Raw genomic sequence first — 25266 nt, forward strand, 5'->3', positions numbered from 1 at the left:
TTATTAAACTTTGTTGTCTTTGGCATCTGCTCTTGTATATAGACCCACATACATTCAAACTGACGATAAAACGATATATTATAGGATATATGGCGAATTTTCAAGCATGTGATGAGAAGTTCGCCACTTTTCTTCATTTTCGTATTTATAATATTACGGCATAAGTATATTAAACACAGTGTTTATTTTACTTTCCTCATAATCTGCAATGACTACTTTATGTACAGTATAAATTTGGCCCTTCTCCCCTAATTCGTTTAAAAGACGAAAAATAAATAGCATTTCGGTGGCGAACTTCCCCTCACTTGCCCTAATTGAAGTTTACCATCTTCAATAATTAAACCCTGAGAATTGCGATTGATTTTCATAATTTATACTCTTGTTGGTAGCGTTCTAAACCGAACAAGTATATGTTTAGTATTGAGATGGAGAAGTTAATTTTGTTTGTTGATTAAGCAGCTCTTTCCGCCAGAACCAAATATTAAGAAGAAAAAAAAATGAAAAGTACAGGGTATCCGGAATGGGACTGACGGTTTTTAAAAGTGTATAATTTTAATATCGTCACAGGCACAGGAAAAAAAATACATTCATACTGAAGGAAAACTCAAAAAGTTTTGTTCAGCATACTTGAACAACTACCGGTGACGGCACTAGTATCGCCAATAAACAGAAATGGCGTTGGCAATCGAAAAGGTGCAACGCGTGTGGTAGTTTGCAGAGAAAAAAAAAATGTTGTTGAAGTTCAACAAAACTTTCGACGTGTTTACCACAAGGATCCTCCATCACGCAACAGTATCCAGGCGTGGAAGGATCAATTTTTATCAACGGAGAGTGTAGTGAAACATCACAGCGGTAGTAAATCGCGTGTGTCAGAAGAAAATGTGGAAGGAATAAGAGAGTGTTTCTCACGTAGCCCGAGGAAATCAATTCGCGCAGCGAGCCGGCAATTGGCAATTCCAAAGTGAACCAGCATACGATGTGATACACAAACGATTACGTTTGCGCGCGTATAAGGAGCAATCCTTGCAAGATATTAAGCCCTACAATAAGTCACAGAGAGCAGCATTTGCTACTGAAATTCTGGACAGGATTGAGTATGACCATAATTTCCTATTGAATGTTGTTTTCTCTGATGAGGCAACTTTTCACTTGTCTGGTTGTGTTAACAGACACAATGTTAGGATATGGGGATCTGAGAATTCGCATGCGTACATAGAATATTCTAGAGACAGTCCCAAATTGAATGTTTGGTGTGCTTTAACACATAATACAGTTATAGACCCCTTCTTTTTCATTGAGCAAACCATAACAGGAAATGTGTTCTTGGACATGCTTTCACAATTTGCTGTTTCCCAGTTACAACATTTACAACCTCAAATGATATTCCAATTGGATAGTGCCCCGTTTACACTTTGGAGCCTACAAGTGAGGGAGTACCTTGATACTGAATTTCCTGGCCGTTGGATAGGCAGTGATGGGCCAATTAGGTGGCCTCCACGCTCTCCTGATGTTAACCCCCTGGACTTCTTCCTGTAGGGGTATGTGAAAGACTTTGTGTATTCTGGTGAAAAGGTGCATAAAATGATGGAACTGAAGAACCGTATTAGGAATGCGATTGCTTCAGTAACACCTCAGATGTTACAGAATACGTAGAGAGAGAGATTGAGTTCAGGCTAGATATTGTCAGAGTTACAAATGGAGTTCACGTGCAGTTACATTGCGTTAGAATGACTTGTAAGTAAGACCAAATAAACTTTTGACTTCTCCTTTAGAATGCATTTTTTCTTCTGTATCTCTGACCAGTGTTCGACGTGGGAAAAAAAGGCAGAGGCGGTATGTTTGATTTCGATTTTGACTCGACATACCGGCTATCTAAATCTTGAAGTACAGTGAGAGTATGTTGTCTCAAAGATTGCATTTCTATTTACATAATGACTGAAAACCATTGGAGAGCTTCTCTATAGTTACGGGAGCGGACATGGAAAGACTTTCATCCCCCACCAACAACTTTCTGGAAAAAAAATTTAAAAATGTTTATGTTGTATTATAGAGAATTATACACGAAAATGCTCAAAAACCGAGAGTATTAACAACTTCCTGTGGGAAAACTCCCGAACCTCTCACTCAACTGAGAGGTAATCCAAATGCCCGGAAGAACCGCCCCCACAGCAGACAACTTCTAAACCCGCCCATGCTCAAAACACAACATTTATATGCATCAAGGCAAGACGACACACTCATATATAAGAAGGAAAATTCAATATGGCAAATCAAAATATAAACTAGATGAATTTCTTTGAAGACACCTGTTTAAAAACAAAAGGTAGGAAAAAGATAACAAAAATGTCGGTCCTGTCAACTTAGGAATTATTTCTACATAAAAAATAAAATCATCTACGTTCAAAGCTATTTGTCAATTACTGTGTATAAAAATGGATTTATTAAAGCTATTTAGCATCTACTCTCAGGGTTTGAAGAAACCATTTTTTTTTAAAGTCCAACCCACCTGGGCCCATGGGGGTTTCTTCGGGTATTTTCGGGTTTAATTGGGTATTTTCGAAATATTTCAATGTGTTTGGGGTAAAAGTGTTAAAATGTGATTTATATTTCAAGATTATCATTGTTACAACTTGCAACAATTTTATTTTAACTGCTGTTTTGAAAAAAAAATTGCCGCCATTTTTAAATTTTACGTTGTATCGCCGCAAAAGTATATACAACTAATTTTGAGTGTCTCATACTTCTACTCTGAAAATGTCAAATTAAAAGAAAAAAAATTGCGCTTTCTAGCCTGGATCCCCGCTATTTTAAAAATAAGAATGGCCGCCATTTTGAAATTTTACGTTGGTAGTTCGTCAAAAACTGTACAGGAAAATTTAGTGTGTCTCGTGCTTGTACTCTGAAAATTTAATCTTAAAAGACCGAAAGTTATACCTCGTAGTATGTGTGGTACAGGCAGACAAACGAACAAATGTAGATATCATACTAGGAGCCTCAGTGACGTTCGCCAAATATAAACACCAAATATATTGATTTAAAACGAAGATATAATTCATGTTTTATAAAATAAATGTTTTAAAATGCCTGATATGACAAATATTTTCCAACGTAAAATAAATGGTTTTATTGTTGAAGTTCACTTCCGATATTTTGCGCGTTCAATTACGGGAATTTCCCGAGCACTTGTTCCAAGACAGTTCTTTCCCGAAAATTAATTTAAAACAATTAACGAAGATATAATTCATATTTTATAAATAAATGTTTGAAAATGTCTTAAAAGAAATATCTTCCAACGTAAGTATTCAGTTGCGACGCTTTGTGCGATGAACTGCGGGAATTTCCCGAGAACTTCTTTTGCGACGTTTTTATTTTATTTTATTTATTTATTTTATTTTATTTTATTTTATTTTTTTTTTTTATTTTATTTTTTTTTTTTTTTTGGTACATCGAAACCCACTAGTACGGAAGTGTGAATTCAGCACTGGAAATAGTAAGCGTTACGTAGTCTTCGGAAATCCGAGCATTAAGCTTCTTAAATTTGATAAGAATTTTTACGCTATTCCTGGTGATGATTCTACAGAATGCTTTTTGAAGAGTAGCATCAAATAACTGAACTAAACTACTGTTCTTCGAAAATAAAATTTTACTGAAGAATACCTGTGTTACCATCAAAGGTAATCAAAAATAATACTGTTTTACTAATGCACTACATATTTACTGGTAGTACCGGCACCTATGACCTTAAACCCGTCCAACGTATGAGGGATAACGTCCCTCGGCGTTGCCGAGAACACTATTCACGGAAAGTATTTTCTAAACTATAAAATTGCGTATTTTACTTTAAACAGGTTATAAGCGAAATTCATACATTAATTGTTCTATAACTACCCAATTTTTTTTTTTTTTAAATTCATTCAGGGCATTAAGAACTTTATAAAGGTCTTATGTTGAATGTTGAATACCTTAACATGAAAGCATCTAATTCGCCCAAGCAAAGTTCAAAATCTGATAAAAATCACTTTCAACGTGATCAATTTAGTTGTACCAATAATATACTAACGAAATTCTCAAAAGTCCATGTGGGTTTTTTAGGTGGATCCAACACAAAAAAACCCGGTGGGCTTTTCGAACTGGGCCACTTGGACAAACCCTGTCTACTCTCCAGTGACGGTATATCTTGATCACTAAAAAAACCAGAGGCGGTATGCCTTCATTACTGAAAAACCAGAGGCGGTATGGCATACCACCGGACACCATCTTACTTCGACCACTGTCTCTGACCATATTAAAACTATACACTTTTAAAAACCGTTAGTCCCATTCCGGACACACTGTACAACTGTGTGAAACGCTATTATAGTTAGCAGGGTTAGCAAAAACCATGGTTTTTATTGAAAAAACCTAAAAACCAGAATTTTTGTTTTAAACTCGGTTTTTTGGTTTAAATAATTTACTCTATGTATTTATAATATTAGATATCGACAGAAATTAGTTTGCTTCGCCTTGGTGTTATTATGCAACAACAAGGTTATGCTGGAAGGGGTCACAAGCTTAAAGCGGAATCCAAACCGCTTCTCGGCTTCATCCACGAAAAATTGTCCATTTCGACACGAAACCGGGACTAATTGGTCACAAATGCGATTGCCGACTCACTCACGAACGACTCCTGATAAAAATACGTTGTACTGATTTTTACATAGGCCTAGTTGTTAATATAATTGTCAAGAATCATTTCAGAAGGACGAAAAGATAAACAGTTACACAAGTAAAAACATTATGTAATTATATATAAATCGGGAAGCTCCCGCCTTAGCCATTGGGAAAATCCTGTTATTATTTTAAATGTATTTGTATATAAAATTTAAAGGTCAACGTATCATAATCACTACGCTAAAACTGAGGTATTAAATTACAAATTTGGTGTGTACGTAAATATCATTCAATAAAATTAAAACAAAGTCAAATCCAAGCTGATGTTGGAAGCTGCGTAGGCAGTTGATAAATTTTGCCAATTTCTATCAATATATTTAAGCAACCTTGGCTTCTTTATAAAACAGGCATTCAGGCAAGTAGAAATATATAATTTGGTTTCGTTTCGTATGTTTAGGATTAACCACGGAGAAGACTTTCGCTTAAAGGGACACCTCGAATCGCTACTTGGTTTACACTTGAAAGACGGGTTGTGGTTCGACCGAGAATTAAACACGGGACCCTTTGATCAAAAGGTGAAAAGTACATAAACGTAATGCAGATGGTTTCATATGTGAAGACGTCACCATGAAGTTCACATGATTTAAAGCATTTTTCGTTCTTTTTTTGTTTGGTTTAAACCGCCTTGGTTTAAACTAGCCAACCCTGATAGTTAGACGTACAATTTTGAACTGTGATGTAAACAAGTTATTATTGTAAAATATAGTTGTGTGAATTTGAGACTGGTATATGTTTTCTTTAAGTTACCTTAAATATGAGTAGCGTATAAAATATATACGAATATATGTACCATTGTGTAACTGAGGCATTGTGTGGTTATACATAAGGTACTTTCTAAAGTGTATTATTTATTTATTTATTTATTCATTCATAATTTCGTACGTTATTACATATATGATTCGATTTTTTTTTTCATACACACTTTCATATATACTACCCGTATTTCAATAACACCCAAACCGTTTCTCGCCTAGGGTATGTGTGGTATCCTACGGTACCTTTCGTGGAACAGCACCCGCCTCGGCTTCGCTAAGGGCATCCAAATGAATATAGAAAATCGTTTCCGGAAAAAATCTCCGCACTTCCCACCAATTTTACAACATTGAAAAATGTGTACGGTGTCATTTGAAAGTCTGATCCATTCTAAAGACAATGACGTACGAACAATGAATCTAAGATAATTGGGGTACGGACAGAATATGTAAAAAGAAAAGGAAGTCTACAATTTCCTTTAAAACGAAAGTTGATTATAAAAGGCTTAAGAGAGACGGATGAAAAAATTTAGGAATAGTAAAAAATTCGAGGGTTTAAACAGAAGTTTTTGTACGTTTTTCCCCTACAGAAATGAAGCATAATCTGCTACCATAGTTTGATTTGATCTGAGATAAGCATCCCTTTCAGCACCCAGGCTAATCCACGAGACTTGGACCTACAGTTTAACGTGGGATCCGAATCTGATGCGCTCTCGCCGGGAATCGAACCTAGGTCTCCTGCTCCCAAGATGCGTACACTATTCACATAGTCACAAGGGACTTCCTCTGTTATAAACGTGTAATTGCACGAAAGGGTTGCGATTCCGAATTTGAACTATTAGAAATCACTAAATTTCATTCTTTTTTTCCAAGACTCCCCCATTTCACCATATTTTTACTAAAGCAACTGATATAATATACTGAAACTTAGTGGGTTTTTACAATATATCATAACGTACTTATCATATCGAAGTACAGGGTTCATTAATTTCACAGTAAAGCACTATGAAGAAAATTTCGAAAATAAGAGAAAATTTGTAGGATTTCTCTTGGATTGTATACAGTCTTCTACTTACAATAGTTGAAAGGATGTTTTAATTACAAAGCAATGTTGCGATTCGTTGATTGTATAACAGAACACTAACATATATATATATATATATATAAACATTCACTGTCAAAAATACCCTAGAAAACTCTAAACTCACATCAAGACAAACAACATTCTCTCCCTCTCTCTCCTTTAAAGAAAGCAGTTATTGATTGAAAGTTTAATATCATGATGGACATGGATTAGGATATCTTTCACATTTTTAATTCTAAAGCAGAATTCTATGAGAATTTTTTGAAAATTTGGTATATTAATCATGATATTCTCAAACGTTACATGAAATAGTGAGTGATTTTGACTTTAACGTCTCTTTGAGCAGCGAGGCTATATGAGACGGGACCTACTGATTAACGTGGAATCTGAACTACATGGATTAGGATATCTTTCACATTTTTAATTCTAAAGCAGAATTCTATGAGAATTTTTTGAAAATTTGGTATATTAATCATGATATTCTCAAACGTTACATGAAATAGTGAGTGATTTTGACTTTAACGTCTCTTTGAGCAGCGAGGCTATATGAGACGGGACCTACTGATTAACGTGGAATCTGAACTACATGAGCTCCCGTCAGGAATCGAATCCGGACTCCCACGGTGTTTAATGAAACAAACCAATAGATATCGGCATTTGAACAATTGTTCAATTACAAATAAAACGAGGTTATCATTTATCGTTTTGATGCATTTAACACTCTAAGCCACAGTCGAAACGAAATGATGTAAGAGACAGTTGTTACTTAAGGATTAAAATTAAATTTCGATCCTCTAGCATGTTAATCAATGAAATCTTGAATTAGGTCTTCTTTACGATCATAAAACTTCTACCATTCCACCCACCTACCTACCCCCCCCCACACACACACACAAAAAGAAAGAAAGAAGAAAAGGAAAAGAAAATCACGTTTCATATTGTGAAACTGCTGTTAACTTCCTAACTATAAGGATTCACTACTGACAAGCAGAACCGAATTCAGAAACTCTTGACCTGCAAAGGTCAGGAGTGGTGCTTTTTACTGTGGCAGTATAAAGTACCACATACAAGTCGAGCGGAGCCTGTTCTTGGGCAAGCTCGCCATCAAATACAGCGATACTTGCCCATTAAATTTAGTTCAGATCCGGCCAGTAGTTGCCAGGAATAACTACCACATACAAGCCGAGCGAAGCCTGCCACTTCCTTAAGACGATGAGTTACTTGCCCACCATATTTGGTTTAAATCCGGCCGTAGTTAACGAGGAATGAAGCAGTAACGCATATCCTCCCTCCTCACGCACACACCTGGAGTTGAGCTATAAGTTCCCATATGCTTAAACCGGGAGCTAAAAATTGAAATTTTAGACCTATCTCCTTCGGTTACAAGAAAAACATATGAAATTAAACGTTCTTGAGACACTGAATCTATATCATACTTTGCTATCCATTACCGTTCGTGATGTAAACAGATCAAAATGAAATCTACAGCTATGCAGACATTTACAATTTCCGGTTTCTGTACAAAGATGAGGGTGGAAATAGGCCATGTTCTGGAGACAAATCCGTATCAGAAAACCGCTTTCTATTATGTTAGAGCTTTCGTTTGTGGAGGACACTGTTGCAATCGAAAATCGTAATTTTCTACCATTTTCGGCTTGAATAAAAGCATAGAGTATGAGATAAAGTTGTTCTTGGGACCCTCGACCCATTTGAAGAAAAAAAAATTAGGTATAGCCTACTCATTCCTAAATTTAATTTAAGAGGCCCTAGTTACAATCATGCGTACGTTTTTGGTCTATGGTGAAGAACGCTTAAACCTGAAATGTTGATATCTACTACTTCCAACATGAACTATATTTTTGGGAAACTATATATTTTCAATTTGACAATTATGGATATGATTTGACGTAATCTTCTGTCGCAGTCTGCAGTTCTTAACGTGGTTTGTTCTCTCCAAGTGGTTGGTTTGTGCTGTCGTACGGTGGTCATGTCGTAAGGCGTAGAAGTTCCTTTTGATGAACAACCGATAAGTAATTTAAATTTTTATCGCTTATCTACATTAGTGTGTGGGAGTGATATTAATGCTTATAGGTTCTGTTTTAGTGTCGGAGGTTAAGAAAAATTGCAGTATATGTGGGAAACGATATAAATCATTGAGTACAGTGCGACTTCATCGACTAAAAGTGTATCACGTAAGCTATAAACGTAAATGTTCGTCTTGCAAAAATGAATGAAAAAAAAAAAATCATTAGATATAATTTCGAAACATGTTAATGTGAACTCAACCATTATTACGCATTATTGGAAAGGTTACTTGTCGTTACATAGTGGCCAAGGGAACCATTTAAGTGTAAGCCATTCCTATAATTTTGTAGGACCTGTAAGTGGGGCATATACACATTGAAAACTTTTTGTGCCATTTGAAGAGGAGTTTGAGCTGCATACATGGCTCGCATGTTGCAGCTTACATATTACTTATGGAATAGAAAAATTTTGTTCCGGTCATAGAATTCGACAAAAGTTTTATTATTATTATTATTATTATTATTATTATTATTATTATTATTTATTTTATTTATTCATGAAAATAGGCTACAGAATTATATTCATCACACTAAAATCTCAGGTATTTACTTCTAATTATTTTTTCCTTAGTTGCAAGATATTTAGTTAGTTTCATTCGGGAGCATGTTTCCTTTGAAGTATATAGTTCTGTGAAGTCTCCACCATACGTTAGTTTTCTTTTTTTTTCTTTTTTTTTTTCAATTGTAATAGGGGTTAGAAGAATTGCCCCCTCATGTATAAAATGTTTTTTTTTTTTCCTTTCTGTAGTTCTATTTATTATTTAATAACTAATATATTTCAAGCTTTGTTACATTTAGAACTGATACGATACAAGGTTTGCTTAGTTCTATATGTATCAATATTTGAAATATGCAATATTGTAAATAATAGTAGGATCATTATAGTTGAAATCACTATGATTTGTAACTGATTCCTTCGTGAGGAACAAGTTCCCCGTGAAACTGTTCGGAGGAACCGGTTCCCTACGAATCGCTTCATTAAAAGATATATTGAGTGAAATGGCCAAAGTAAAAACTTTCCTTATTAGACATGACAGTGGTGAAATCATGATAAGTTATATCTTGATTATTTGGTGCAAGTATAGTTTTGACCCACCACTTTTGGAAGATTAACAGACAAAATTCAGTGCCGTGCATAAAAAGACATATTTTTAAAGAACAAAATTTTGCAGTGTACAAAACATACATTTTATACTTACAAGTGAAGCGTCACTAGTATGAAATCATGACAACTGCTATTGAAACTAGCATCATTAGCAAAACCCACTACTTTCCACTATTCTCGATCGCGCGATTATCAAGCATCGCTGACGCACCTGCTACCTTCGGATGCACCGCCGCGCTACTGCGCAGGTCCACCAGGTCCGTCCTGCCTTGACTGTTAGATAGAATTTGTGGTTTTTAGTTGCCACGTAGCACAGATTGGTTTGTTTTTGGACTAATTTTTAGGCTATACAGCCGAAAGCTGTACTTGTACGTAAATTGTAAACGAATTGTAGGCCTATGTTTTGCAGAAGGGGTCCAGCTCTTTTTTCTAAAAAATGTTACAATTTTGGTAATTTCTATCCACATTCAGTTAATGTAGGGTAGGGTAGGTTGGTTTTGCTTAGTTTATGTTATATTAGTGTAGGGGTCCCGCATAATTTTCCAAAAAAAAAAATGAATCAATTTCGCTAATTTCTACTAATATTAGGTTAGTTTAGGTTAGGTTAGCTTTGGTTACGTTATGTTACGTCTAAGTACTTGTATCATTTATTTCTCCTGTAAATTTTGTGTTTTTTTACGTGCTTCTGGACTCCTTGTACTAAACATACTCCGAATATTAATTTTTCAACAATTACTTCTGGTGGCTTAAATTCTACCTATGCGAAGTGAGATATTTTCATGTCACCCAGTACGGATTATTTATGTATTCGTCTTTCGAAATAAGAAACTTACATATTTCTGTGAATTTTGCAAATCAATGGTAACCTCAACTGCTATATTTAGAACCATCTTTTATACCACCCAAAAGCAGACTAGCATCGATATCACCGACGAAAGAACCTCTCTTCCGCTATTACAGATGTTCATTGGAGGGTATAAGGTCAACTATGATTGGAAAATGAACTTTCGTAAATTACTTGCAAATTAATCATTAATCATCACTACAGATGATCTTTACTATTTCTCTTCCTAATGTAACTAACAACAATCACATCAATATGCAAACGTATTCCAACTTCGTGCATTTGACATTATTGCGAAGGTAATTAACTTACGTTTGGATTCCACAAATAGCATGAGATGAAATGTACGAATTTCATATTTAACCACACAACTGCATGTTTCAGAACAACACTAACAACTTCCTCAACCTTGAAGCAATATAACACATACTACACAATTAACTGTATTTGCATTTAGCTCTCTTGAATAGTAATGTCACACTCATTAGCCACCTATTATGGCTTCATCCCAGGAATTTCGCTTGCAGCACTTTCTATGAACTTAAACTTTTTCTAAATCTATAAACGCCTCGCTCCGTGGTACTTCGCTCCTTTCTACAAATTTATCGATACGTCTTTCCAGGGAAAAGAAAAATATTTGAATTATGCCTTGATAGCTTTATGATCCCTGCTGTCTGGCTACTTTTTTTCTGACGTAACTTTTCAGTAATTCACAGTCTTTAGAAAATTCTAATTCTGAATAAGAAAAACAATAAAATCAATGAAAATAACCATATACACATACATGCACGCACACATACTCATATATACACTAAACTTCAGAGGAGTTATTGACAAGTTGGTTGCCCAGAAGAGAAACAGAATTGATTTCATTTACAAATGAAATGGAGCATTTATTTACGAATTTATGAAAAAAAAAATATATATATATATATAGGGTGTTTCAAAACAACACCGACAACGTTTGGGATGTGATTCCTGACACCAAGTTAAAACAAAAAGTATAGACCAACCTGGATGCATAAATGCTTCCTTACGGAGTTATAGGCTGCCAAAAATATGGGAAAAATGAATTTTAGAGGTTCATAGCTCGAAAATTGGAACCTACCGTAGTCGGGTCAAGACTTCACTAATATGTGCGCTATCCACATATATAGGTGTCAGAATCCTGAGGTACTCACGCAACAATTTTTATAGAGGGGGTTTGGTTAGGGGCATATAATTTGAAGTACTCACCAACTACCTCTGTAAAAAATGTTGCCTAAGTACTGCAGGGTTCTGAAACTTGGATATTTGGGTAAGGCATATACTAGTTCCTAAGTGAAGTCTTATCCCGACTATGGTAGCTTTCATAGTTTTGGAGCTATTGCCCTTTAAATTTCATATTTTCATGTTTTGGTCAGCCTATAACTCCAAACGGAAGCGTTTGTGCAGTGCACCGAGGTAGGTGTATACTTTTTGTCTTATCTTGGTGTCAGGAATCACCTCCAAACGTTGTCGGTGTTATTTTGAAACACCCTTGTTCAAAAATTACGCCCACGGACTACACAGCACTATTTTACAAGTCGAAAGAAAACAAGAAATATATATAACTGTATACATTTCGGGTTCTTGTTTGGAAACGCGAATTGCACTATGTGGCAACGTCGCAGAGAAAGAACCACAGGGAAGATCTACCAATCTATCAAATAGTTACATCGATCTTTTTTACATGGAAGTTAAACTTGACAATAGCACCACTTACTAACATAACCAGTGGTCGAAGTGAGACGATATGCGGTGGTATGCCATACCGCCTCTGGTTTTTCAATGATAAAGGCATACCGCCCCTGGTTTTTTTAGTGATCAAGACACCGTCACGGAAGAGTAGATGCTAAATACCTTTAATAAATCCATTTTTAAACATAGTAATTGACGCATAGCTTTGCACGTAAGAAGATTATATTTCTTAAGTAGAAATAATTTTTAAATTGCAATGTCATTTTTGTTATGTTTTTCCTCCTTTTGTTTTTAAAATGAGCTGTCTTCAAAGAAGTTAATCTACTTTATATTTTGATGTACCATTTGTTTGTTTCTTATGTGTGTGTCTTCTTGCCTTAATGCATATAAATGGTGTGTTTTGAGCATGAGCGGATTTAGGGGTGGCCTGCTGTGGAGGCGATTCTTCCAGGAATATCTCTCAGTCGAGTAGGTGATCCGGGACCTTTCCCGCAGGAAGTTGTTAATATAAAAACTAGGTTTTTAAGCATTTTCGTATATAATTCTCTATAACACAACAAAAGGGGATATTTTTATTTTTTCAAAAAGTTGTTGGTGAGGGATCAAAGCGTTTCCATGCTTCCCCCGTAACTAAAGAGAAGCTCTCCAGTGATTTTCAGTCAGTTTGCAAATAGAAATGCAATCTTTTAGGCAACATACCCTCACTGTACTTCAAGATTTAGATAGCCGGTATGTCGAGTCAAAATCGTAATAAAACCAAGGATGTTATAAATAGAGGATCTGCCCATTTGTATCGTCATCCTATTAAATCGATGAAGCCAAAAAACAACCGAGCATCGGCACGTCTGATTGGCTACTCTCGTTTCCACCATCGTCTGGTTGGCTACTTTCGTTTCCGCCATGATTGTTGGCTCAAAACATTGCGATCCTATTGGGCAGAGTAGGGTGGCGAAACTGTGACGTATGGCTTCAAGATTTTATTGTAAGGGCAGATCCTCTATTTTATAAGATCCTTGAATAAAACGAAACATTTTTCCACTTCGAACACCGAGCATAACAATCGATGTAACTGCTTGATGGATTCGGTCAGCAATGCTAATGTTTCCAAGTAAATCTGCGGCGTTGCCACATAGTGAAATTTTAATTTCCTATAGCGGCTGAAGTAGGCCCTGGAGGGTATGCCATTATACAGGATTTTTGCTTTATTTTGACCTGAAGAATAGCGCCCTATTGTTTGTGAGCGCCATTTTTAGAACTTCCGACATATGTATATAATCTGGGAGAGAGAATCTGGGAAATGGATATGTAGATAGATAGATATAGTTCTGTTAGGAAACAAACCATGTAAGGTAGAAACGAAAGTTCTTACGTCCTAGAACACAATGCAAAGTTTACCACCTTGAGTTCGAACTAAGAAATTGCCTCTATTGTGTTTTGTACCGTCACGTCACGTTCAAACAAAACCGCTTTAAAGAGGGGAAAATATATAACAGAATATACCATAGTGTATTTTGTTAGTGAGAGCTGGTGAAGCTTTACCAAAACCAGTCTTTTGCTGCCTGAAAATTTCAAACGTTTATTCTCACCAATACAAATATAGAGCACTCTAAAGAATTAACAACTAAGACCTGGAAACCTTTTATTGACGTGACTGGAAAATTCTTTATCAGTAGCTTAAGATAAATATCTTGGCTCCCGCTCATTCAAATTTCAGTCTACCCATTGAATTGAAATAATTCGAAGTTGCTTATTTCCACAACAATGCAAGCGGGTGGAAGTACAGAGGTGTTTTCACAAAGAGCATCTCCAGTAACTCCCTACTTTCTTGACCGGTGAGTACCAGGGTCGATATGAGTATGTAGAGAACCAGTAGGCTCTGTAGGTCGCGACAGTGTTATAGTTACTTCTCGGGTCCCCGTGCGCCACTGGAGAGGCTTTCGGTGGAGATATATGGGTCTATCCTTATTTCCTGACTCTGCTGTGTAATTCTATGCCGCACATTACCCATGAAACTACATAGATCCAGCTGGATCCTCATAAGAAGTGACGAGAACCGGTCCAAAAGCACGGATTGTTTATACTGTATGTGAGGACGCGTACTTCCGGTAACCAATGGGCCCCTCGGACAATGTGGGTATGGGGAGAACGTGCAGACACGTTAGTTTCCAAATATGCAAACCTCGATTTCGCATTTGAAATTATTCCTGTGTCACTGTCCAAAACAACCACACATTGCTGATCGCCCCCAGCTGTTTCGACCCATGCGTCAGGTGAGCTTGGTATGTGTGTGTATGTGTATGTATGTATTTATGTATGTATGTATGTATGTATGTATGTATGTATGTATGTATGTGTGTGTGTGTATGTGTGTGTGTGTGTGTGTGTGTGTGTGTGTGTGTGTGTGTGTGTGTGTGTGTGTGTGTGTGTGTGTGTGTGTCAGGGAACAAATTGAACTGTGCTTCCCCCATAACACACTTATGGCTACGGGCCTGCTGGGTATCTCAACCAAGCCCAAGAAAGGGTTTCAACTGATACCAAACCAAGCTCATCTGACACGTGGCTCGAAATAGCCGAGAGCGATCAGCATTGTCTGCCGTTTTGAGCTCTGGCACTTGAATAAATTCAAATGCGACATCGGGTTTCCATATTCGGAAACAAGCATGTCTGTCCGCTCTCCCTACATCCACATTCTCCGAGGAGCTCGAGCCCTCACAAGTAAACAATCCGAGCTACTGGGCCAGTTCTCGTCCTTCTTTTGAGGATCCTGCGGCATTTCTGTGATTTCATGGGTAGTGTGCATCATAGAATTGCGCAACAGAGTCAAGAGATGAGGATAGACCCAAAGATCTTAACTGGAAGCCTCTCCAGTGGCCCACGGTGACCCGAGAAGTGACTACTATACTGTCGGGACCGTCGATCGGTTTTTCGACTCCTGTTCGAACATACCCCACTATGCGACATTGAAACCAGTGTATTCGTGACCTTCAGAGCCTATCGGTTCTCTAAGTACCCATATCGACCCTGGTACCCATATCTGACCTTCAAGTGTCAGAAATTCCTCAAAGAATACTTAGCTAGCGACAGATGCTGGGAAAATGAAATGTACATTCCTCAAGTACCAGGTAGTAAACAGTGGTACTTTATATGGAAGTTAAATGATACGTGCCCAGCATGTACCTGGTTGGGTGGGATATTGATGACATAAGTATACATTCAGACGTGTTTAGGTAACTTTCAATCCAATTTATGCCATGACTGTCTACATTTTTGCGTTACGTTGCTATACCCAGATTTTTTTTTAAAGACTGACAGAGGCGACTCCTGAGGGAAGTGACATTGGTAAAAGTTAACATTTTACGAATGCAATCACCGAAAAGTTAAACGCGCAAATTTATGATGGAATTTCATTTACGGTGGAAAAGATTAATGGTCTCAAAATAAAAGTTCAAAGATAACACACAAACCACTTTTTGTTAATTGTTATGCATATTTTGTATATTATAATTATTATTATTACTTCTACTACTACTAATAATAATAACAACAATAATAATATACAAGGTCAGTAGTAGCCCATGCCGTCAAACCAGTATGCCACTGATGAAAGAAAACCAAGGCGGTAAGTAGAGCTAGGGACAATAGTAAAGTAAGTTCCTAATTATATATTCATGACACGTAGCAAGCTGCTTTACTTTTTTGCATGTTAAAATCAAACTTGACATTGATGAATATAATATACCGTGGAGATATACCGTGCAAAGAAGTGCAATTCAATATACCGTTCCTTTGAATTAATATACCGTGGAGATTCTTTACATTTAACAGTTTTTTAATGCTATGTTTTAGTTGCATTCATGGGCGTTCTTTTTATAGTATGACAGTTTGAAGAATTGATACACCTTCTTTCCGCATATTAATGATCTTGTAAATGACACAGAAGAAATACGATAATATATGCAGCTATTAATTATTCAGCTTTGTATATGGAAAAGAGAACATGACATAATAAATGTTTTCCGCTTAAAGAAATGCTAATTGGACAACCAGAATATAGAAAGACCTTTCGGAAATAAATATATACCCATGCGTATGGATATTGTATATGGAAAAAAGAACATGATATATAATAAATGTTTTCCGGGTAAAGAAACGCTAATTGGACAAGTAGAATACAGAAAGACCTTTAGGAAATAAAATATGCAGATAACAAACGTAGAACAAGGTAATATAAAGTTTGATTCATTTATATGCATGAGATGTAACGCGGCAGCTGATGTTGGTCGTTGGAATAAAATAAAATGAGTGAAATAAAATACTAGACGGTTCCAGATTTTTCTCAAGGTTATTATCGTTGGAATAGAGGAAAGGACAGTTTCGCAGCTTCTGGATAGATTCAAGGTATTAGAGGTATAAAAATAACGATTTATTTGCATTATTCGTAGAACGTATAAGAGATAAGAAACGCAAGTATACTGTTGGAAGAAGAAAATTGATATATAGAAGGAACCGGATGAGAAATTATTAGTAGGAACTAACTTTGTAGTTTTCTTGCATTATACTTGTTCATTTTTATATGGGAAGGGACATTGGAAAGTGAAATACATGTAAAAACATATTGTAATTGTCTGGAGTATAAGGGAAAAGAAGTGTTTGTTTTAATCGGAAATTGATTGCGGATTTTCCAGCATTGAATACCATATGACTCGGTGTAGTTTTATGGAATTATAACTTGAATTATAAGATATAGTATAATCTAATATATGGAGGGTACAGAGAATTTAGATTCTTCATTGCACCGGGACTCGAACCAGGGCTCTTTCACATGGAGAACCATACGCTAAATTTTTTCTTTGCAGTGTGGAGTTTTTTACTTATATATAGCTATGAATTGTGTATGACATAACAGGAAGTTAGCAGAATTCGCGTCGGGAATTGAACTAGGACTCTTTCACGTCAAAAAGTACGATAAACCTTTTGATTAGATGGTGTTGTTAATTATATGTAGCTATGAATTGTGTAAGACGTATAACTGGTATTTATAAATTATATGTTAAGAAGGGAGTTATATTGGGTAGGGAGAAATGACATTGCCGGAACTCGAACCAGGGCTGTCCCAGGTGGAGAACCGTATGCTTGCTTACACTGTAGACTTTTTACTTATAAATGGTAAAAATTTTATTGTATATGAACTAACTTATATTGGAGAGGTAGTTGGTAGAATCCGCACCGGGAATCAAACCATGGCTCTCTTACATGCAGAGCTAATATGGTTGGGAACGTTGGTGCTACTTTAAATATCATATTTTTTGTAATTTGAAAAGTCGTAATACAGTAAGTAACTATTTGCATTTTTTCTTTTTTACGTCATGAAGCAAATATAAACTGTTGTAATTAATAGAAATATTGGAGAATAAAATCTATTGTTGTGAATTGTTTGTTGTTGAAATATAGCGGAGGTTTTTAACGTAAAGGAGTTATAGATTGGTTTTAAAATATGGATTTACTGAAACCTTCGAATCATAGTTGTATGAAATATCAAAATATTGGATAATGTTTGATATGAATATTGAATACTGAAATATTGACATAAAAGTTCTTATAAGTTCTACATCAAACGAATATACTGGCTACGCTAAAGGAGTCGATTAAATAAGGTACGCATTTATAAATTACTGAAAGGAAGAAAGTAGGGAAAACGAGAGAACCCCGGGAAAACCCACGCACACCGTGTTTGTTTACAACAAAGCTTACCTGGTGCGAGCTGGTATTGAATGAAGGACCTCATGCACCAGAGGTGAACGCTGTATTGCGTACCCACCATAGCTCTTCTATATATTATATTTTGGATAAAGGAGAATGATGAATAAAGTACGCATTGTAATTTGGTGGAACGAGATTGTAGGCGGAAACGGAAGAACTTTACACACACAATGTTAAACTAGAAATATACTTTGAATGAGCGAGTGACTTATTTTTATGATTAGACCTATTTAATGTTTATGAACGACGAAAGAAACTTACTGTAGCAGTTATTGGAGAATTATATTTTTTGAAGCTCTTTGTACAGAACTAGATTTTTATGTAACTTCATACATACTAGTAAAGAAGATATACCTAATAACACGTAATGTACGTTAGGGACAATTTTGACATTATTTAAAGAGTGTAGGTAACGACACTTTTAAGGCAGTTCAAGAGACGGATAATTATCTTACAACGCAGATTGTGATAGTAATGGTGTGTTTGGTTTATTAGGATGAGTCTTATATGGAACCATTTTGAACGTATAGTTCGGTTAAATGACTTTACTTTAGAACTCATAACATTAAGAACAAGGTAACCAATACAATTGGCGATAACTATTAGCAGGACTGTGAATGTTGGGAATTAGCGTGTTGGAAAGACAGATACATTTTGCGTATATAATAATGAGTATGAATATTTGACTTTGGCACCTAGAACATTATGCAAGTGACAAGTTAAAAATGTTTTGAGGATTGCATATTATATTCACAGACAGTCTGATATGATTTTGTATTTTACTTGAAGTGTGATGAATGTTTGTTTGAACTAAATGGTTATTTTATTTGTCTTTTTTGTAAGTTAAAAAAAAACAAGAAAATATTATTGTAATTTTGTTACGACCGCCAGAAACGCAATAATAGCTAACATGTCCTTTTTACAGTTGAAATAGATATCTGTCAATTTTAAACTTTAATAAAAACTATTTTGAATTTCGACAATTTTAAACTTTATTGTAATTATTACAAATGCATTAGAAAATAGTATTTTAATGTTTTAGTTGTTTGCATATACAGTGTAGATATATTTGTGAGTGAATACATGACACAGTTATAACGTATAAGAAGTGTTGTGCTCACGAAATTAGATCTTCCTAAACCTTAAAGAAATTATATTGTGCAGTTTGCACTTATTGAGTTAAATTTGGTAATTTAAGAGGAACTGTGGTTTCGCTCTTTTACCCACTGCAATTGTATTGGATCGAAACACTGTATTTACTATTTTTGGAATTTTTTAGTTACTATCTTGCTGGTTCTATGAGTGATTTGGTAGGGCTGTTGTTTAAAGTGGAATTTGAACCATTACTGTTAATATACCTTCTTTATAACCTTGTTTTTATATAAAACAAAATTTAAAAAAATAATTCAATCAGTAGTCGATAACCTAATACGAAATAAATCTCAACACTGCTTTAAAATATAACTTACTAATTTACTTATTAACCAAAAGTCCCAGGTACAGTTAAATGAATCTTGGTGTAAGCGATAGTGATTCAATTTTCGTAATGCTGTCTTGAACACAGGGTACTTCTCATCTGCGTAAAAGGAAGTCCACACTTCCCAATAGATATACTTTCTCGTTACAAGCATTAGTAATGGTTCAAATTCCACTTTAAACAACAGCCCTACCAAATCACTCATAGAACCAGCAAGATAGTAACTAAAGACAAAGCATGTAAGAGATGGAACTTTATGTACCCTCATGTTTAATATTTTAAAATTGAGATATGCTTGGACTATCCATGGATAATTACGGGTGTAAGGAAGATTCCGTTTCTTAAGTAATATTTCTAACTGTTGAAGTTTGGTAATAATAAGGGATTTTGATTTACTAAATGCTTTTAATATAAATTTTGATGCCAACATAGAAGATAATATTGGTAATGGAGTGTATTCTGATTCCTTTAATAAGGCCATTTTTGGGCAGAATGACGGTTGTGAAAATATTATTTTTGTTAAAGTATATATTGATTGTTCTAAACAGTTATAATATAAACCACACTTGTTATAAAATATACTACCATATGAAATTTTCGAAATATATCCTTGATGTAGTATTGGTAATAACGTAAATGGGTTGATTCCCCATCGCTTAGAGGATAGACATTTAATTAAATTTAAGTATTTTATGTGTTCTTTAATCAATGATTGTAGTTGTAATTTCCAATTTAATTTGCGATCTAATATTATACCCAAATAAATTTATATATTTTTTCTGATTTCAATTTATTATCATGATATGTCAATTGATATTGTAGACTCCTTTTCCTGGAAAAAATAATGAATTTTGTTTTGTTCCAATTTAGCTCTAGTCCATTACTATTCATCCATTTATTAATGATATCTAAGTTTTTCTCCATGTTTGGTATTGAACGTTCAACTTGTGTTGTATAAGAGCGTATCTGAAGATCGGCAACAAAACAAGTAATGCTGGTATTATCCCATGTTGAATTTATTAAATCAGCAATATAAATATTAAATAAAATCGGACTTAATTTACTCCCTTGTAACAAGCCTAATGAAGTTATCCTCGGTAAGGAATATGAATTTCAGTTGCTCAACATAATTATTGACCAAAAACTAATTAGTCAACATTTTACCGAGTGTTACTTTTGTTTCTTTTCTTTTTTTGGTACTCTACCATAGTCTATGGCGAAGGCTGAAAGATCGTTTAGTGCAATTACAATATATACATATGTCCTGTTATGCATCACTCTCATCACTAGAGAACTGTCCGAAATCCATTTGACATTTTCCATCTCTCCACTAGGATAATTTTCAAGATCATTACTAACATAGTTATCTAAGTTCAACTATTCTCTTGAGGACTCGTCTTCAGTGCACGCAACATGTATATTCTTCAAGGCTTTTACTGGACGCAACGAGTTACAAATGTACATTAAGCAATGCCTTTATTAGAGATTTATCATTTTTTTTAATATTTTTTCAGCAATTCCAGGGCCATAGCGGACTTAACTACTACGGTGCCACATCTACCCTTATGTACACACTCTATATGAGGTTACAAGAACAAGAACAATATTAAAGAATGTCCTTCGTTCATCGATGACTCAACAAAGATTATCCGACTTGGGAACTCTTATAATGCAGCTAAACTTACGTAATCTCACAGATACATTTGCTAGCAGAAAGGCAAGAAAGGCTGTTTTGTAAATTATGAAGTGTAACTCTAATAATGTAATTAGCATATGTATTTAATGTAATTAGTATAATGTAACTAGTAATTATTGCCACTTTTTATACCGGTCCCAATGATTACTCAACCCCGGGAACCGAGTTGCCTCTCGACAGGCCTGTGTGTAGAGTAGTATGCTAGTTATTTTACTTTTATTTTCTTACTTTGTGATATTTTATTATTGTTTCCTACATTCCACCTGAAAAATTAATTGGTGGCAATGTCAAAATATCTATTTCTATTATGGATGGAAACAGGTTTCCCTTCTAAGGAGATCCCAGGGACATAAGGGCCAAGGTTCAATTTTTGGATGTGCCTCTGGAAGGCAGTTTCACTTTTCGTGTCCAAAGAGACACAATCGCTGATCGTGTCTACCAGTTCAGCTTATCCTTAAGCATATAGAGTATAGGAAAAAAGGAGGCAAACTCTAAAGGAAAATAGAAGAAATAGAAGGATAATATTATAGGGATTGTAATGCAAGGGAAGTAGTTGTTAGTTAAATAAGGACAAAACTTAAGTAAAAACAAAGAGAAAATATCAATAACGGATATACATAACTTGTTGTCAATCAAGGATCTTATAAGATATTTGTTGTCAATAGAAATTCGATGTTACGAACCAGTAATATGATGGAATTGTGATTGAAGATTAGGTTATCTATGGATGAAAAATTAAGTACTTTAGCCAGCTGGTGTAAAGGCATTAAATAATAGTGACTAGAGAAGTCTACACTGATATCGAAGGTTTTGTTATTTCCTGTGTTATTTCTGCGTTGGTGTTACGGTATGGGATGCTTTGGTGTTGATTTGTAGAACCAGTGTATCATACCAATTCGCATTAGATATTTGAGATAAGTTTGATAGCGCCCTAGATGAATGAACTTTTATCCGTTGCTTCGAATCCTTTGATCTGCCGTCAAATTTGAATGTACTCGAAATTGAGGAAATAGCGGTGCGAAAATGTGCGAATTTAGAAAAGTCCTAACACGACCCCTAAGAAGAATTGGAGTTGTCAGGTTCAGATGTTGAGAAGTATAGCAGAAGCTGTAGGAAGTTAATAAAAAAAGGCGTTGTCTATTTCGGTATGTGAAGCGCAGTAGTGTTATTGGCCTCAGTATATTGTGAATTAATCGATTACGTTTTTTCCAGTGTTTTAGTTGAATCTATCTATTACAACTGTGAATCGATTTATCAATGTTCATGTACGACGTACATTTAGTCCTAAACAAATAACCCTTGTACTATTAATAGCCGTCCAGCAATAGAGACCTATTTCAACATTATGATTATATTCGTCATTAGATGTTAGCGTACAAATTATTAATACGGGAAGAAGCATACATAACAATGAAACTCATATTTCTTCATGGAAATGGTATCCTCATGCCTTATATATTCGTTGGCATATATAAGTGATCGAGGCACGATCAGAAATAATTGAAGGGGTGGATTCCAAAAGAGCCTAAGTCAGTTTTTGTAAATTTTGAGATATTGGTTCTATTAAGTTCCATTTCAGTATCTCCGTATGTTAAACCGGATTTCATGCCATAACTCCATAAATCAAATTAAAAAGTACGTTTAGTACAAGGGCTCCAGTTTCACGTAAAAAACAAAATTTACAGGAGAAATGGATGATGCAAGTACTTTAGACGTAACATAACGTAAGAAAATTTAACCTAACCTAACGTACACTAACCTAAGCTAATCTGAACTAACCTAATATTAGTAGAAACAAGCGAAATTCTATCCTCTTTTTGGAAAATTATGCCTCACCCCTACACTAATATAACATAAACTAAATTAACCTAACCTACCCTACCCTAAACTAACCGAATGTAAGCAAAAATTACAAAAAATGTAACATTTTTTAAGAGAAAAGAGCTGGACCATTTCTGCTAATATTAATTGTAGGCAAATAAAAACAGTGTTGTTTTTTAAAATGTCCTTAGTCAACAGTGTTCTCTGAAGTTATATTCTGACTCGCCTAAAAACGCGTATATAACTCTGGCTATAGATGATAATTTCACCGCTATCTTACGAAAAGTAGGCAAATACAATTTTCTTTTATATAGATTACTTTTCTTTCACAGAAATAGAATGATGGTAACACACAAAAGATCGTCAGCTGAAAAACTGACTTTTGACTTAGGCTCTTTTGGTATTGAGCTCTTCAATTGTTCAAAAATTGCATTTTTAGGTACAGTTTTACTATACGGATCCATAGATTGTAAAATACAGGGGAAATGTGGGGAAGTCTTGAATTTGCCCATTTTATGTCGAGAACAGAACCCAACAAATCCTTGCATTGCTTCTAAACCTTTCCTACTACTACTTATACATTGGATCCGTATAGTAAAACTGCACGCATTTTTTTTCACTTATTATCGCTTAGTGCTGTCTAAATGTACTTTTTGGCATATGCTCACTGTGTGCAGGTTTACGAGTATGGAAATAATACTAAAGCATAAACTGTTTTCATTATTTGTACTCACCTCTAATATAATAGGAGCATTAGAAATTGAAATATAGATTAAATAAAATGCACTAAAGAGGTAAATAAAACTTTTATTATATAATATGCATTTACATGCCATCTATAATTTGCAATTAAAATTGTAGGTATTATTTAGTTCCTCACCCAAATCACTTTCTACTGATTCTGGCTTACGTGGTAGTGATCACGGTTCGTTAGGTTAGGCTAGTTATAAATCACAATACTGGCTTCGGAGTTGTCGATGGATTTGCGAGAGATGCTAAAATGCCATCTAAATGATTACCTGTGAAAAAACTCATTCTATTGAAAATGACGGTTGTGCGCCCTAAGGAATCGGGCACGTTGGCGAAGATGTGCATATGGATAAACCAAGGCAAGTGCAAAAAGAACACGCATAAATCTTTTGTGCTTGCTGGTCACTACAAGCTAGTTTGCATTACTGTTACATAGTAGTAAACCGCACTTTTTTTACCATTGTTTGTATGTTTACAGGTGACTTACATGTTCCCTGCATAAATAATTTTCGAAAACGTTAGTCTTCATGGCGTATCTGGTGTATCACCGGACCATACGAAAATTGAAAAAGGTATCAAAACTTACCGGTACTAAATTAGGTTAGGTTAGATCAATGCTACATACCCCTTTTCCACACTGAAAATATTTCAATTCGTTTTCACACTTACGACAAGCTATTCATCTGTTCGGTACGCCATTTCTTTCACACAATTTCAGCAACTGACGCTCGTTTATTTTTGTATAATTCGATAAAACACAAGCACGATATGTCACAGCCTTTAAATATACGCGTTATTTCCATGCTGCCTTTCCCGTCACTAAATCATATCAAGTGTGCCTCTCCGCCAAAAAATCTATTCCTCCTGCACATGCACTTAATGCTTACAACAACAAATACAATTACCTTCTTAACTTCAACTATTCCACTCACTTGCAGGGTTTGAAAAAACCCGGGCTTTTTTGAAAAAGCCCAACCCACCTGAGCCCATATGGGTTTTTTCGAAATATTTCAATATCTTTTGGGTAAAAGTGTCAAAATGTGATTTATATTTCAAGATTGCCATTGTCACAACTTGCAACAATTTTCTACTTACTGCTGTTTTGAAAAAAATGGCCGCCATTTTGAAATTTTACATTCGATCGCCGAGAAAATCTATACAGCAAATTTAGCGCATCTCGTGTTTTCACCGTCAAAATTTCAACTTAAAAGACTAAAAATTGCGCTTCGTAGCGTGGATACTCGCTGTTTTGAAAAAATGGCCGCCATTTTGACATTTTACGTTGGTATGCCGCCAAAATGTATACAGGAAATTTAGAGTGTTTCTTGCTTGTATTCTGAAAATTTTAACTTAAAAGGCCAAAAGTTGTACCCTGTAGTGTGTGTGGTAGAGGCAGACAAACGAGTTCAGTTGATTTTGTGTTTAACGTCTCTTTCAGCAGCGATTCTATATGAGACGGGGCCT

The 25266-nt window shown here is 35.2% G+C and overlaps 2 protein-coding genes across 9 annotated transcripts in view; one reads left to right on the forward strand and one right to left on the reverse strand.

Annotated features, from left to right (window-relative positions):
• The window catches only part of LOC145673181 (multiple PDZ domain protein-like), an 817414-nt gene extending 806297 nt beyond the window's left edge, over positions 1–11117 (reverse strand). For 4 of the 8 annotated variants that reach the window (XM_081742643.1, XM_081742640.1, XM_081742645.1 and 1 more), the window contains exon 1: positions 10892–11117. The gene's annotated coding sequence lies outside the window, so the exon portion shown is untranslated. The remainder of the gene's footprint in view (positions 1–10891) is intronic. The other 4 variants (XM_081742641.1, XM_081742644.1, XM_081742642.1 and 1 more) reach the window with 1 other exon arrangement.
• A 10805-nt stretch (positions 11118–21922) lies between these two features.
• Positions 21923–25266, forward strand: part of ca (RCC1 and BTB domain containing protein claret) — a 153956-nt gene continuing 150612 nt past the window's right edge. The window contains exon 1 of the mRNA XM_081742650.1: positions 21923–22376. The gene's annotated coding sequence lies outside the window, so the exon portion shown is untranslated. The remainder of the gene's footprint in view (positions 22377–25266) is intronic.

This window comes from Thermobia domestica, chromosome 16 (genome assembly GCF_964235325.1).
Source record: "Thermobia domestica chromosome 16, izTheDome1.hap1.1, whole genome shotgun sequence".
Taxonomy (NCBI): domain Eukaryota; kingdom Metazoa; phylum Arthropoda; class Insecta; order Zygentoma; family Lepismatidae; genus Thermobia; species Thermobia domestica.